Source organism: Pipistrellus hanaki (genome assembly GCF_964339955.1).
Source record: "Pipistrellus hanaki genome assembly, chromosome: 5".
Lineage (NCBI taxonomy): Eukaryota > Metazoa > Chordata > Mammalia > Chiroptera > Vespertilionidae > Pipistrellus > Pipistrellus hanaki.
Genome location: NC_140507.1, coordinates 97,748,210 through 97,764,748, shown reverse-complemented (window position 1 = coordinate 97,764,748; position 16,539 = coordinate 97,748,210).

Sequence of the window (16,539 nt, the reverse complement as noted above, 5' to 3'; positions counted from 1 at the left end):
CCACTCTAGTCTCCTTTAAGTAAAGAATATAGGATTCATACAGTGTTTCATGTGAATTTAACTGGAATTACGGATTTCCCTTATCTTAGCTACCTTTTCTACACTAAGAACTGACTTGGAGAATCTCTTTCAGCTGTTCTAAACAAGTTCTCATCTGTTTACAGTCATTTTCACTGAATTATTCATGTTTTCATGTAGTTTCCTATATTCTGCCTTCTGGTCCAAGTATAAGCTTTGCCCACTTTATCAAACAACTTCCTACACACTGTTATGAACTGAGGCAGCTCGGGAACATTGTCTCTCAACTGTGTGATAGAGTGTAGTACTACATTTCAGTGAAGTGTAAGGCTTTCCAAAGCTGCCGAACGTGTTTCTTTCTCTATTTCAATGGTATTCTGCCTTGTATAACACACATTTACCACTCTAGTCTCCTTTAAGTAAAGAATATAGGATTCATACAGTGTTTCATGTGATCTTAACTCGAATTAAGGATTTCCCTTATCTGAGCTACCTTTTCTATACTAAGAACTGACTTGGAGATTCTCTTTCAGCTGTTCTAAACAAGTTATCATCTGTTTACAGTCATTTTCAATGAATTATTCATGTTTTCATGTAGTTTCCTATATTCTGCCTTCTGGTCCAAGTATAAGCTTTGCCCACTTTATCAAACAACTTCCTACACACTGTTATGAACTGAGGCAGCTAGGGAACATTGTCTCTCAACTGTGTTATAGAGTGTAGTACTACATTTCAGTGAAGTGTAAGGCTTTCCAAAGCTGCCGAACGTGTTTCTTTCTCTATTTCAATGGTATTCTGCGTTGTATAACACACATTTACCACTCTAGTCTCCTTTAAGTAAAGAATATAGGATTCATACAGTGTTTCATGTGATCTTAACTCGAATTAAGGATTTCCCGGATCTTAGCTACCTTTTCTACATTAAGAACAGACTTGGAGAATCTCTTTCAGCTGTTCTAAACAAGTTCTCATCTGTTTACAGTCATTTTCACTGAATTATTCATGTTTTCATGTAGTTTCCTATATTCTGCCTTCTGGCCCAAGTATAAGCTTTGCCCACTTTATCAAACAACTTTCTACACACTGTTATGAACTGAGGCAGCTCGGGAACATTGTCTCTCAACTGTGTGATAGAGTGTAGTACTACATTTCAGTGAAGTGTAAGGCTTTCCAAAGCTGCCGAACGTGTTTCTTTCTCTATTTCAATGGTATTCTGCCTTGTATAACACACATTTACCACTCTAGTCTCCTTTAAGTAATGAATATAGGATTCATACAATGTTTCATGTGATCTTAACTCGAATTAAGGATTTCCCTTATCTTAGCTACCTTTTCTATACTAAGAACTGACTTGGAGATTCTCTTTCAGCTGTTCTAAACAAGTTCTCATCTGTTTACAGTCATTTTCAATGAATTATTCATGTTTTCATGTAGTTTCCTATATTCTGCCTTCTGGTCCAAGTATAAGCTTTGCCCACTTTATCAAACAACTTCCTACACACTGTTATGTACTGAGGCAGCTAGGGAACATTGTCTCTCAACTGTGTTATAGAGTGTAGTACTACATTTCAGTGAGGTGTAAGGCTTTCCAAAGCTGCCGAACGTGTTTCTTTCTCTATTTCAATGGTATTCTGCCTTGTATAACACACATTTACCACTCTAGTCTCCTTTAAGTAAAGAATATAGGATTCATACAGTGTTTCATGTGAATTTAACTGGAATTACGGATTTCCCTTATCTTAGCTACCTTTTCTACACTAAGAACTGACTTGGAGAATCTCTTTCAGCTGTTCTAAACAAGTTATCATCTGTTTACAGTCATTTTCACTGAATTATTCATGTTTTCATGTAATTTCCTATATTCTGCCTTCTGGTCCAAGTATAAGCTTTGCCCACTTTATCAAACAACTTCCTACACACTGTTATGAACTGAGGCAGCTCGGGAACATTGTCTCTCAACTGTGTGATAGAGTGTAGTACTACATTTCAGTGAAGTGTAAGGCTTTCCAAAGCTGCCGAACGTGTTTCTTTCTCTATTTCAATGGTATTCTGCCTTGTATAACACACATTTACCACTCTAGTCTCCTTAAAGTAATGAATATAGGATTCATACAGTGTTTAATGTTATCTTAACTCGAATTAAGGATTTCCCTTATCTTAGTTACCTTTTCTACACTAAGAACTGACTTGGAGATTCTCTTTCAGCTGTTCTAAACAAGTTCTCATCTGTTTACAGTCATTTTCACTGAATTATTCATGTTTTCATGTAGTTTCCTATATTCTGCCTTCTGGTCCAAGTATAAGCTTTGCCCACTTTATCAAACAACTTCCTACACACTGTTATGAACTGAGGCAGCTAGGGAACATTGTCTCTCAACTGTGTGATAGAGTGTAGTACTACATTTCAGTGAAGTGTAAGGCTTTCCAAAGCTGCCGAACGTGTTTCTTTCTCTATTTCAATGGTATTCTGCCTTGTATAACACACATTTACCACTCTAGTCTCCTTTAAGTAAACAATATAGGATTCATACAGTGTTTGATGTTATCTTAACTCGAATTAAGGATTTCCCTTATCTTAGCTACCTTTTCTACACGAAGAACTGACTTGGAGATTCTCTTTCAGCTGTTCTAAACAAGTTCTCATCTGTTTACAGTCATTTTCACTGAATTATTCATGTTTTCATGTAGTTTCCTATATTCTGCCTTCTGGTCCAAGTATAAGCTTTGCCCACTTTATCAAACAACTTCCTACACACTGTTATGAACTGAGGCAGCTAGGGAACATTGTCTCTCAACTGTGTGATAGAGTGTAGTACTACATTTCAGTGAAGTGTAAGGCTTTCCAAAGCTGCCGAACGTGTTTCTTTCTCTATTTCAATGGTATTCTGCCTTGTATAACACACATTTACCACTCTAGTCTCCTTTAAGTAAAGAATATAGGATTCATACAGTGTTTCATGTGATCTTAACTCGAATTAAGGATTTCCCTTATTTTAGCTACCTTTTCTATACTAAGAACTGACTTGGAGATTCTCTTTCAGCTGTTCTAAACAAGTTCTCATCTGTTTACAGTCATTTTCAATGAATTATTCATGTTTTCATGTAGTTTCCTATATTCTGCCTTCTGGTCCAAGTATAAGCTTTGCCCACTTTATCAAACAACTTCCTACACACTGTTATGTACTGAGGCAGCTAGGGAACATTGTCTCTCAACTGTGTTATAGAGTGTAGTACTACATTTCAGTGAGGTGTAAGGCTTTCCAAAGCTGCCGAACGTGTTTCTTTCTCTATTTCAATGGTATTCTGCCTTGTATAACACACATTTACCACTCTAGTCTCCTTTAAGTAAAGAATATAGGATTCATACAGTGTTTCATGTGAATTTAACTGGAATTACGGATTTCCCTTATCTTAGCTACCTTTTCTACACTAAGAACTGACTTGGAGAATCTCTTTCAGCTGTTCTAAACAAGTTCTCATCTGTTTACAGTCATTTTCACTGAATTATTCATGTTTTCATGTAGTTTCCTATATTCTGCCTTCTGGTCCAAGTATAAGCTTTGCCCACTTTATCAAACAACTTCCTACACACTGTTATGAACTGAGGCAGCTCGGGAACATTGTCTCTCAACTGTGTGATAGAGTGTAGTACTACATTTCAGTGAAGTGTAAGGCTTTCCAAAGCTGCCGAACGTGTTTCTTTCTCTATTTCAATGGTATTCTGCCTTGTATAACACACATTTACCACTCTAGTCTCCTTTAAGTAAAGAATATAGGATTCATACAGTGTTTCATGTGATCTTAACTCGAATTAAGGATTTCCCTTATCTGAGCTACCTTTTCTATACTAAGAACTGACTTGGAGATTCTCTTTCAGCTGTTCTAAACAAGTTATCCTCTGTTTACAGTCATTTTCAATGAATTATTCATGTTTTCATGTAGTTTCCTATATTCTGCCTTCTGGTCCAAGTATAAGCTTTGCCCACTTTATCAAACAACTTCCTACACACTGTTATGAACTGAGGCAGCTAGGGAACATTGTCTCTCAACTGTGTTATAGAGTGTAGTACTACATTTCAGTGAAGTGTAAGGCTTTCCAAAGCTGCCGAACGTGTTTCTTTCTCTATTTCAATGGTATTCTGCGTTGTATAACACACATTTACCACTCTAGTCTCCTTTAAGTAAAGAATATAGGATTCATACAGTGTTTCATGTGATCTTAACTCGAATTAAGGATTTCCCGGATCTTAGCTACCTTTTCTACATTAAGAACAGACTTGGAGAATCTCTTTCAGCTGTTCTAAACAAGATCTCATCTGTTTACAGTCATTTTCACTGAATTATTCATGTTTTCATGTAGTTTCCTATATTCTGCCTTCTGGCCCAAGTATAAGCTTTGCCCACTTTATCAAACAACTTTCTACACACTGTTATGAACTGAGGCAGCTCGGGAACATTGTCTCTCAACTGTGTGATAGAGTGTAGTACTACATTTCAGTGAAGTGTAAGGCTTTCCAAAGCTGCCGAACGTGTTTCTTTCTCTATTTCAATGGTATTCTGCCTTGTATAACACACATTTACCACTCTAGTCTCCTTTAAGTAATGAATATAGGATTCATACAATGTTTCATGTGATCTTAACTCGAATTAAGGATTTCCCTTATCTTAGCTACCTTTTCTATACTAAGAACTGACTTGGAGATTCTCTTTCAGCTGTTCTAAACAAGTTCTCATCTGTTTACAGTCATTTTCAATGAATTATTCATGTTTTCATGTAGTTTCCTATATTCTGCCTTCTGGTCCAAGTATAAGCTTTGCCCACTTTATCAAACAACTTCCTACACACTGTTATGTACTGAGGCAGCTAGGGAACATTGTCTCTCAACTGTGTTATAGAGTGTAGTACTACATTTCAGTGAGGTGTAAGGCTTTCCAAAGCTGCCGAACGTGTTTCTTTCTCTATTTCAATGGTATTCTGCCTTGTATAACACACATTTACCACTCTAGTCTCCTTTAAGTAAAGAATATAGGATTCATACAGTGTTTCATGTGAATTTAACTGGAATTACGGATTTCCCTTATCTTAGCTACCTTTTCTACACTAAGAACTGACTTGGAGAATCTCTTTCAGCTGTTCTAAACAAGTTCTCATCTGTTTACAGTCATTTTCACTGAATTATTCATGTTTTCATGTAGTTTCCTATATTCTGCCTTCTGGTCCAAGTATAAGCTTTGAACACTTTATCAAACAACTTCCTACACACTGTTCTGAACTGAGGCAGCTCGGGAACATTGTCTCTCAACTGTGTGATAGAGTGTAGTACTACATTTCAGTGAAGCGTAAGGCTTTCCAAAGCTGCCGAACGTGTTTCTTTCTTAATTTCAATGGTATTCTGCCTTATATAACACACATTTACCACTCTAGTCTCCTTTAAGTAAACAATATAGGATTCATACAGTGTTTGATGTTATCTTAACTCGAATTAAGGATTTCCCTTATCTCAGCTACCTTTTCTGCACTAAGAACTGACTTGGAGATTCTCTTTCAGCTGTTCTAAACAAGTTCTCATCTGTTTACAGTCATTTTCACTGAATTATTCATGTTTTCATGTAGTTTCCTATATTCTGCCTTCTGGCCCAAGTATAAGCTTTGCCCACTTTACCAAACAACTTCCTACACACTGTTATGAACTGAGGCAGCTCGGGAACATTGTCTCTCAACTGTGTTATCGAGTGTAGTACTACATTTCAGTGAGGTGTAAGGCTTTCCAAAGCTGCCGAACGTGTTTCTTTCTCTATTTCAATGGTATTCTGCCTTATATAACACACATTTACCACTCTAGTCTCCTTTAAGTAAACAACATAGGATTCATACAGTGTTTGATGTTATCTTAACTCGAATTAAGGATTTCTCTTATCTTAGCTACATTTTCTACACTAAGAACTGACTTGGAGATTCTCTTTCAGCTGTTCTAAACAATTTCTCATCTGTTTACAGTCATTTTCAATGAATTATTCATGTTTTCATGTAGTTTCCTATATTCTGCCTTCTGGCCCAAGTATAAGCTTTGCCCACTTTATCAAACAACTTCCTACACACTGTTATGAACTGAGGCAGCTCGGGAACATTGTCTCTCAAATGTGTGATAGAGTGTAGTACTACATTTCAGTGAGGTGTAAGGCTTTCTAAAGCTGCCGAACGTGTTTCTTTCTCTATTTCAATGGTATTTTGCCTTATATAACACACATTTACCACTCTAGTCTTTTTTAAGTAAACAATATAGGATTCATACAGTGTTTGATGTTATCTTAACTCGAATTAAGGATTTCTCTTATCTTAGCTACATTTTCTACACTAAGAACTGACTTGGAGATTCTCTTTCAGCTGTTCTAAACAAGTTCTCATCTGTTTACAGTCATTTTCACTGAATTATTCATGTTTTCATGTAGTTTCCTATATTCTGCCTTCTGGTCCAAGTATAAGCTTTGCCCACTTTATCAAACAACTTCCTACACACTGTTATGAACTGAGGCAGCTAGGGAACATTGTCTCTCAACTGTGTTATAGAGTGTAGTACTACATTTCAGTGAAGTGTAAGGCTTTCCAAAGCTGCCGAACCTGTTTCTTTCTCTATTTCAATGGTATTCTGCGTTGTATAACACACATTTACCACTCTAGTCTCCTTTAAGTAAAGAATATAGGATTCATACAGTGTTTCATGTGATCTTAACTCGAATTAAGGATTTCCCGGATCTTAGCTACCTTTTCTACATTAAGAACAGACTTGGAGAATCTCTTTCAGCTGTTCTAAACAAGTTCTCATCTGTTTACAGTCATTTTCACTGAATTATTCATGTTTTCATGTAGTTTCCTATATTCTGCCTTCTGGCCCAAGTATAAGCTTTGCCCACTTTATCAAACAACTTCCTACACACTGTTCTGAACTGAGGCAGCTCGGGAACATTGTCTCTCAACTGTGTGATAGAGTGTAGTACTACATTTCATTGAAGTGTAAGGCTTTCCAAAGCTGCCGAACGTGTTTCTTTCTCTATTTCAATGGTATTCTGCCTTGTATAACAGACATTTACCACTCTAGTCTCCTTTAAGTAAAGAATATAGGATTCATACAGTGTTTCATGTGATCTTAACTCGAATTAAGGATTTCCCTTATCTTAGCTACCTTTTCTATACTAAGAACTGACTTGGAGATTCTCTTTCAGCTGTTCTAAACAAGTTCTCATCAGTTTACAGTCATTTTCAATGAATTATTCATGTTTTCATGTAGTTTCCTCTATTCTGCCTTCTGGTCCAAGTATAAGCTTTGCCCACTTTATCAAACAACTTCCTACACACTTTTATGAACTGAGGCAGCTAGGGAACATTGTCTCTCAACTGTGTTATAGAGTGTAGTACTACATTTCAGTGAGGTGTAAGGCTTTCCAAAGCTGCCGAACGTGTTTCTTTCTCTATTTCAATGGTATTCTGCCTTATATAATACACATTTACCACTCTAGTCTCCTTTAAGTAAACAACATAGGATTCATACAGTGTTTGATGTTATCTTAACTCGAATTAAGGATTTCTCTTATCTTAGCTACATTTTCTACACTAAGAACTGACTTGGAGATTCTCTTTCAGCTGTTCTAAACAATTTCTCATCTGTTTACAGTCATTTTCAATGAATTATTCATGTTTTCATGTAGTTTCCTATATTCTGCCTTCTGGCCCAAGTATAAGCTTTGCCCACTTTATCAAACAACTTCCTACACACTGTTATGAACTGAGGCAGCTCGGGAACATTGTCTCTCAAATGTGTGATAGAGTGTAGTACTACATTTCAGTGAGGTGTAAGGCTTTCTAAAGCTGCCGAACGTGTTTCTTTCTCTATTTCAATGGTATTCTGCCTTATATAACACACATTTACCACTCTAGTCTCCTTTAAGTAAACAATATAGGATTCATACAGTGTTTGATGTTATCTTAACTCGAATTAAGGATTTCTCTTATCTTAGCTACATTTTCTACACTAAGAACTGACTTGGAGATTCTCTTTCAGCTGTTCTAAACAAGTTCTCATCTGTTTACAGTCATTTTCAATGAATTATTCATGTTTTCATGTAGTTTCCTATATTCTGCCTTCTGGTCCAAGTATAAGCTTTGCCCACTTTATCAAACAACTTCCTACACACTGTTATGTACTGAGGCAGCTAGGGAACATTGTCTCTCAACTGTGTTATAGAGTGTAGTACTACATTTCAGTGAAGTGTAAGGCTTTCCAAAGCTGCCGAACGTGTTTCTTTCTCTATTTCAATGGTATTCTGCATTGTATAACACACATTTACCACTCTAGTCTCCTTTAAGTAAAGAATATAGGATTCATACAGTGTTTCATGTCATCTTAACTCGAATTAAGGATTTCCCGGATCTTAGCTACCTTTTCTACATTAAGAACAGACTTGGAGAATCTCTTTCAGCTGTTCTAAACAAGTTCTCATCTGTTTACAGTCATTTTCACTGAATTATTCATGTTTTCATGTAGTTTCCTATATTCTGCCTTCTGGCCCAAGTATAAGCTTTGCCCACTTTATCAAACAACTTCCTACACACTGTTCTGAACTGAGGCAGCTCGGGAACATTGTCTCTCAACTGTGTGATAGAGTGTAGTACTACATTTCAGTGAAGCGTAAGGCTTTCCAAAGCTGCCGAACGTGTTTCTTTCTCTATTTCAATGGTATTCTGCCTCATATAACACACATTTACCACTCTAGTCTCCTTTAAGTAAACAATATAGGATTCATACAGTGTTTGATGTTATCTTAACTCGAATTAAGGATTTCTCTTATCTTAGCTACATTTTCTACACTAAGAACTGACTTGGAGATTCTCTTTCAGCTGTTCTAAACAAGTTCTCATCTGTTTACAGTCATTTTCAATGAATTATTCATGTTTTCATGTTGTTTCCTATATTCTGCCTTCTGGTCCAAGTATAAGCTTTGTCCACTTTCTCAAACAACTTCCTACACACTGTTATGAACTGAGGGAGCTGGGGAACATTGTCTCTCAACTGTGTTATAGAGTGTAGTACTACATTTCAGTGAAGTGTAAGGCTTTCCAAAGCTGCCGAACGTGTTTCTTTCTCTATTTCAATAGTATTCTGCCTTATATAACACACATTTACCACTCTCGTCTCCTTTAAGTAAACAATATAGGATTCATACAGTGTTTGATGTTATCTTAACTCGAATTAAGGATTTCCCTTATCTTAGCTACCTTTTCTACACTAAGAACTGACTTGGAGATTCTCTTTCAGCTGTTCTAAACAAGTTCTCATGTGTTTACAGTCATTTTCACTGAATTATTCATGTTTTCATGTAGTTTCCTATATTCTGCCTTCTGGTCCAAGTATAAGCTTTGCCCACTTTATCAAACAACTTCCTACACAGTGTTATGAACTGAGGCAGCTAGGGAACATTGTCTCTCAACTGTGTGATAGAGTGTAGTACTACATTTCAGTGAAGTGTAAGGCTTTCCAAAGCTGCCGAACGTGTTTCTTTCTCTATTTCAATGGTATTCTGCCTTGTAAAACACACATTTACCACTCTAGTCTCCCTTAAGTAAAGAATATAAGATTCATACAGTGTTTCATGTGAATTTAACTGGAATTACGGATTTCCCTTATCTTAGCTACCTTTTCTACACTAAGAACTGACTTGGAGAATCTCTTTCAGCTGTTCTAAACAAGTTCTCATCTGTTTACAGTCATTTTCACTGAATTATTCATGTTTTCATGTAGTTTCCTATATTCTTCCTTCTGGTCCAAGAATAAGCTTTGCCCACTTTATCAAACAACTTCCTACACACTGTTATGAACTGAGGGAGCTGTGGAACATTGTCTTTCAACTGTTTTATAGAGTGTAGTACTACATTTCAGTGAAGTGTAAGGCTTTCCAAAGCTGCCGACCTTGTTTCTTTCTCTATTTCAATGGTATTCTGCCTTATATAACACACATTTACCACTCTAGTCTCCTTTAAGTAAACAATATAGGATTCATACAGTGTGTGATGTTATCTTAACTCGAATTAAGGATTTCCCTTATCTTAGCTACCTTTTCTACACTAAGAACTGACTTGGAGAATCTCTTTCAGCTGTTCTAAACAAGTTCTCATCTGTTTACAGTCATTTTCACTGAATTATTCATGTTTTCATGTAGTTTCCTATATTCTGCCTTCTGGCCCAAGTATAAGCTTTGCCCACTTTATCAAACAACTTCCTACACACTGTTCTGAACTGAGGCAGCTCGGGAACATTGTCTCTCAACTGTGTGATAGAGTGTAGTACTACATTTCAGTGAAGTGTAAGGCTTTCCAAAGCTGCCGAACGTGTTTCTTTCTCTATTTCAATGGTATTCTGCCTTGTATAACAGACATTTACCACTCTAGTCTCCTTTAAGTAAAGAATATAGGATTCATACAGTGTTTCATGTGATCTTAACTCGAATTAAGGATTTCCCTTATCTTAGCTACCTTTTCTATACTAAGAACTGACTTGGAGATTCTCTTTCAGCTGTTCTAAACAAGTTCTCATCAGTTTACAGTCATTTTCAATGAATTATTCATGTTTTCATGTAGTTTCCTCTATTCTGCCTTCTGGTCCAAGTATAAGCTTTGCCCACTTTATCAAACAACTTCCTACACACTTTTATGAACTGAGGCAGCTAGGGAACATTGTCTCTCAACTGTGTTATAGAGTGTAGTACTACATTTCAGTGAGGTGTAAGGCTTTCCAAAGCTGCCGAACGTGTTTCTTTCTCTATTTCAATGGTATTCTGCCTTATATAATACACATTTACCACTCTAGTCTCCTTTAAGTAAACAACATAGGATTCATACAGTGTTTGATGTTATCTTAACTCGAATTAAGGATTTCTCTTATCTTAGCTACATTTTCTACACTAAGAACTGACTTGGAGATTCTCTTTCAGCTGTTCTAAACAATTTCTCATCTGTTTACAGTCATTTTCAATGAATTATTCATGTTTTCATGTAGTTTCCTATATTCTGCCTTCTGGCCCAAGTATAAGCTTTGCCCACTTTATCAAACAACTTCCTACACACTGTTATGAACTGAGGCAGCTCGGGAACATTGTCTCTCAAATGTGTGATAGAGTGTAGTACTACATTTCAGTGAGGTGTAAGGCTTTCTAAAGCTGCCGAACGTGTTTCTTTCTCTATTTCAATGGTATTTTGCCTTATATAACACACATTTACCACTCTAGTCTCCTTTAAGTAAACAATATAGGATTCATACAGTGTTTGATGTTATCTTAACTCGAATTAAGGATTTCTCTTATCTTAGCTACATTTTCTACACTAAGAACTGACTTGGAGATTCTCTTTCAGCTATTCTAAACAAGTTCTCATCTGTTTACAGTCATTTTCAATGAATTATTCATGTTTTCATGTAGTTTCCTATATTCTGCCTTCTGGTCCAAGTATAAGCTTTGCCCACTTTATCAAACAACTTCCTACACACTGTTATGAACTGAGGCAGCTAGGGAACATTGTCTCTCAACTGTGTTATAGAGTGTAGTACTACATTTCAGTGAAGTGTAAGGCTTTCCAAAGCTGCCGAACGTGTTTCTTTCTCTATTTCAATGGTATTCTGCGTTGTATAACACACATTTACCACTCTAGTCTCCTTTAAGTAAAGAATATAGGATTCATACAGTGTTTCATGTGATCTTAACTCGAATTAAGGATTTCCCGGATCTTAGCTACCTTTTCTACATTAAGAACAGACTTGGAGAATCTCTTTCAGCTGTTCTAAACAAGTTCTCATCTGTTTACAGTCATTTTCACTGAATTATTCATGTTTTCATGTAGTTTCCTATATTCTGCCTTCTGGCCCAAGTATAAGCTTTGCCCACTTTATCAAACAACTTCCTACACACTGTTCTGAACTGAGGCAGCTAGGGAACATTGTCTCTCAACTGTGTGATAGAGTGTAGTACTACATTTCAGTGAAGTGTAAGGCTTTCCAAAGCTGCCGAACGTGTTTCTTTCTCTATTTCAATGGTATTCTGCCTTGTAAAACACACATTTACCACTCTAGTCTCCCTTAAGTAAAGAATATAAGATTCATACAGTGTTTCATGTGAATTTAACTGGAATTACGGATTTCCCTTATCTTAGCTACCTTTTCTACACTAAGAACTGACTTGGAGAATCTCTTTCAGCTGTTCTAAACAAGTTCTCATCTGTTTACAGTCATTTTCACTGAATTATTCATGTTTTCATGTAGTTTCCTATATTCTTCCTTCTGGTCCAAGAATAAGCTTTGCCCACTTTATCAAACAACTTCCTACACACTGTTATGAACTGAGGGAGCTGTGGAACATTGTCTTTCAACTGTTTTATAGAGTGTAGTACTACATTTCAGTGAAGTGTAAGGCTTTCCAAAGCTGCCGACCTTGTTTCTTTCTCTATTTCAATGGTATTCTGCCTTATATAACACACATTTACCACTCTAGTCTCCTTTAAGTAAACAATATAGGATTCATACAGTGTGTGATGTTATCTTAACTCGAATTAAGGATTTCCCTTATCTTAGCTACCTTTTCTACACTAAGAACTGACTTGGAGAATCTCTTTCAGCTGTTCTAAACAAGTTCTCATCTGTTTACAGTCATTTTCACTGAATTATTCATGTTTTCATGTAGTTTCCTATATTCTGCCTTCTGGCCCAAGTATAAGCTTTGCCCACTTTATCAAACAACTTCCTACACACTGTTCTGAACTGAGGCAGCTCGGGAACATTGTCTCTCAACTGTGTGATAGAGTGTAGTACTACATTTCAGTGAAGTGTAAGGCTTTCCAAAGCTGCCGAACGTGTTTCTTTCTCTATTTCAATGGTATTCTGCCTTGTATAACAGACATTTACCACTCTAGTCTCCTTTAAGTAAAGAATATAGGATTCATACAGTGTTTCATGTGATCTTAACTCGAATTAAGGATTTCCCTTATCTTAGCTACCTTTTCTATACTAAGAACTGACTTGGAGATTCTCTTTCAGCTGTTCTAAACAAGTTCTCATCAGTTTACAGTCATTTTCAATGAATTATTCATGTTTTCATGTAGTTTCCTCTATTCTGCCTTCTGGTCCAAGTATAAGCTTTGCCCACTTTATCAAACAACTTCCTACACACTTTTATGAACTGAGGCAGCTAGGGAACATTGTCTCTCAACTGTGTTATAGAGTGTAGTACTACATTTCAGTGAGGTGTAAGGCTTTCCAAAGCTGCCGAACGTGTTTCTTTCTCTATTTCAATGGTATTCTGCCTTATATAATACACATTTACCACTCTAGTCTCCTTTAAGTAAACAACATAGGATTCATACAGTGTTTGATGTTATCTTAACTCGAATTAAGGATTTCTCTTATCTTAGCTACATTTTCTACACTAAGAACTGACTTGGAGATTCTCTTTCAGCTGTTCTAAACAATTTCTCATCTGTTTACAGTCATTTTCAATGAATTATTCATGTTTTCATGTAGTTTCCTATATTCTGCCTTCTGGCCCAAGTATAAGCTTTGCCCACTTTATCAAACAACTTCCTACACACTGTTATGAACTGAGGCAGCTCGGGAACATTGTCTCTCAAATGTGTGATAGAGTGTAGTACTACATTTCAGTGAGGTGTAAGGCTTTCTAAAGCTGCCGAACGTGTTTCTTTCTCTATTTCAATGGTATTTTGCCTTATATAACACACATTTACCACTCTAGTCTCCTTTAAGTAAACAATATAGGATTCATACAGTGTTTGATGTTATCTTAACTCGAATTAAGGATTTCTCTTATCTTAGCTACATTTTCTACACTAAGAACTGACTTGGAGATTCTCTTTCAGCTATTCTAAACAAGTTCTCATCTGTTTACAGTCATTTTCAATGAATTATTCATGTTTTCATGTAGTTTCCTATATTCTGCCTTCTGGTCCAAGTATAAGCTTTGCCCACTTTATCAAACAACTTCCTACACACTGTTATGAACTGAGGCAGCTAGGGAACATTGTCTCTCAACTGTGTTATAGAGTGTAGTACTACATTTCAGTGAAGTGTAAGGCTTTCCAAAGCTGCCGAACGTGTTTCTTTCTCTATTTCAATGGTATTCTGCGTTGTATAACACACATTTACCACTCTAGTCTCCTTTAAGTAAAGAATATAGGATTCATACAGTGTTTCATGTGATCTTAACTCGAATTAAGGATTTCCCGGATCTTAGCTACCTTTTCTACATTAAGAACAGACTTGGAGAATCTCTTTCAGCTGTTCTAAACAAGTTCTCATCTGTTTACAGTCATTTTCACTGAATTATTCATGTTTTCATGTAGTTTCCTATATTCTGCCTTCTGGCCCAAGTATAAGCTTTGCCCACTTTATCAAACAACTTCCTACACACTGTTCTGAACTGAGGCAGCTCGGGAACATTGTCTCTCAACTGTGTGATAGAGTGTAGTACTACATTTCATTGAAGTGTAAGGCTTTCCAAAGCTGCCGAACGTGTTTCTTTCTCTATTTCAATGGTATTCTGCCTTGTATAACAGACATTTACCACTCTAGTCTCCTTTAAGTAAAGAATATAGGATTCATACAGTGTTTCATGTGATCTTAACTCGAATTAAGGATTTCCCTTATCTTAGCTACCTTTTCTATACTAAGAACTGACTTGGAGATTCTCTTTCAGCTGTTCTAAACAAGTTCTCATCAGTTTACAGTCATTTTCAATGAATTATTCATGTTTTCATGTAGTTTCCTCTATTCTGCCTTCTGGTCCAAGTATAAGCTTTGCCCACTTTATCAAACAACTTCCTACACACTGTTATGAACTGAGGGAGCTGGGGAACATTGTCTCTCAACTGTGTTATAGAGTGTAGTACTACATTTCAGTGAAGTGTAAGGCTTTCCAAAGCTGCCGAACGTGTTTCTTTCTCTATTTCAATAGTATTCTGCCTTATATAACACACATTTACCACTCTCGTCTCCTTTAAGTAAACAATATAGGATTCATACAGTGTTTGATGTTATCTTAACTCGAATTAAGGATTTCCCTTATCTTAGCTACATTTTCTACACTAAGAACTGACTTGGAGATTCTCTTTCAGCTGTTCTAAACAATTTCTCATCTGTTTACAGTCATTTTCAATGAATTATTCATGTTTTCATGTAGTTTCCTATATTCTGCCTTCTGGCCCAAGTATAAGCTTTGCCCACTTTATCAAACAACTTCCTACACACTGTTATGAACTGAGGCAGCTCGGGAACATTGTCTCTCAAATGTGTGATAGAGTGTAGTACTACATTTCAGTGAGGTGTAAGGCTTTCTAAAGCTGCCGAACGTGTTTCTTTCTCTATTTCAATGGTATTTTGCCTTATATAACACACATTTACCACTCTAGTCTCCTTTAAGTAAACAATATAGGATTCATACAGTGTTTGATGTTATCTTAACTCGAATTAAGGATTTCTCTTATCTTAGCTACATTTTCTACACTAAGAACTGACTTGGAGATTCTCTTTCAGCTGTTCTAAACAAGTTCTCATCTGTTTACAGTCATTTTCAATGAATTATTCATGTTTTCATGTAGTTTCCTATATTCTGCCTTCTGGTCCAAGTATAAGCTTTGCCCACTTTATCAAACAACTTCCTACACACTGTTATGAACTGAGGCAGCTAGGGAACCTTGTCTCTCAACTGTGTTATAGAGTGTAGTACTACATTTCAGTGAAGTGTAAGGCTTTCCAAAGCTGCCGAACGTGTTTCTTTCTCTATTTCAATGGTATTCTGCGTTGTATAACACACATTTACCACTCTAGTCTCCTTTAAGTAAAGAATATAGGATTCATACAGTGTTTCATGTGATCTTAACTCGAATTAAGGATTTCCCGGATCTTAGCTACCTTTTCTACATTAAGAACAGACTTGGAGAATCTCTTTCAGCTGTTCTAAACAAGTTCTCATCTGTTTACAGTCATTTTCACTGAATTATTCATGTTTTCATGTAGTTTCCTATATTCTGCCTTCTGGCCCAAGTATAAGCTTTGCCCACTTTATCAAACAACTTCCTACACACTGTTCTGAACTGAGGCAGCTCGGGAACATTGTCTCTCAACTGTGTGATAGAGTGTAGTACTACATTTCATTGAAGTGTAAGGCTTTCCAAAGCTGCCGAACGTGTTTCTTTCTCTATTTCAATGGTATTCTGCCTTGTATAACAGACATTTACCACTCTAGTCTCCTTTAAGTAAAGAATATAGGATTCATACAGTGTTTCATGTGATCTTAACTCGAATTAAGGATTTCCCTTATCTTAGCTACCTTTTCTATACTAAGAACTGACTTGGAGATTCTCTTTCAGCTGTTCTAAACAAGTTCTCATCAGTTTACAGTCATTTTCAATGAATTATTCATGTTTTCATGTAGTTTCCTCTATTCTGCCTTCTGGTCCAAGTATAAGCTTTG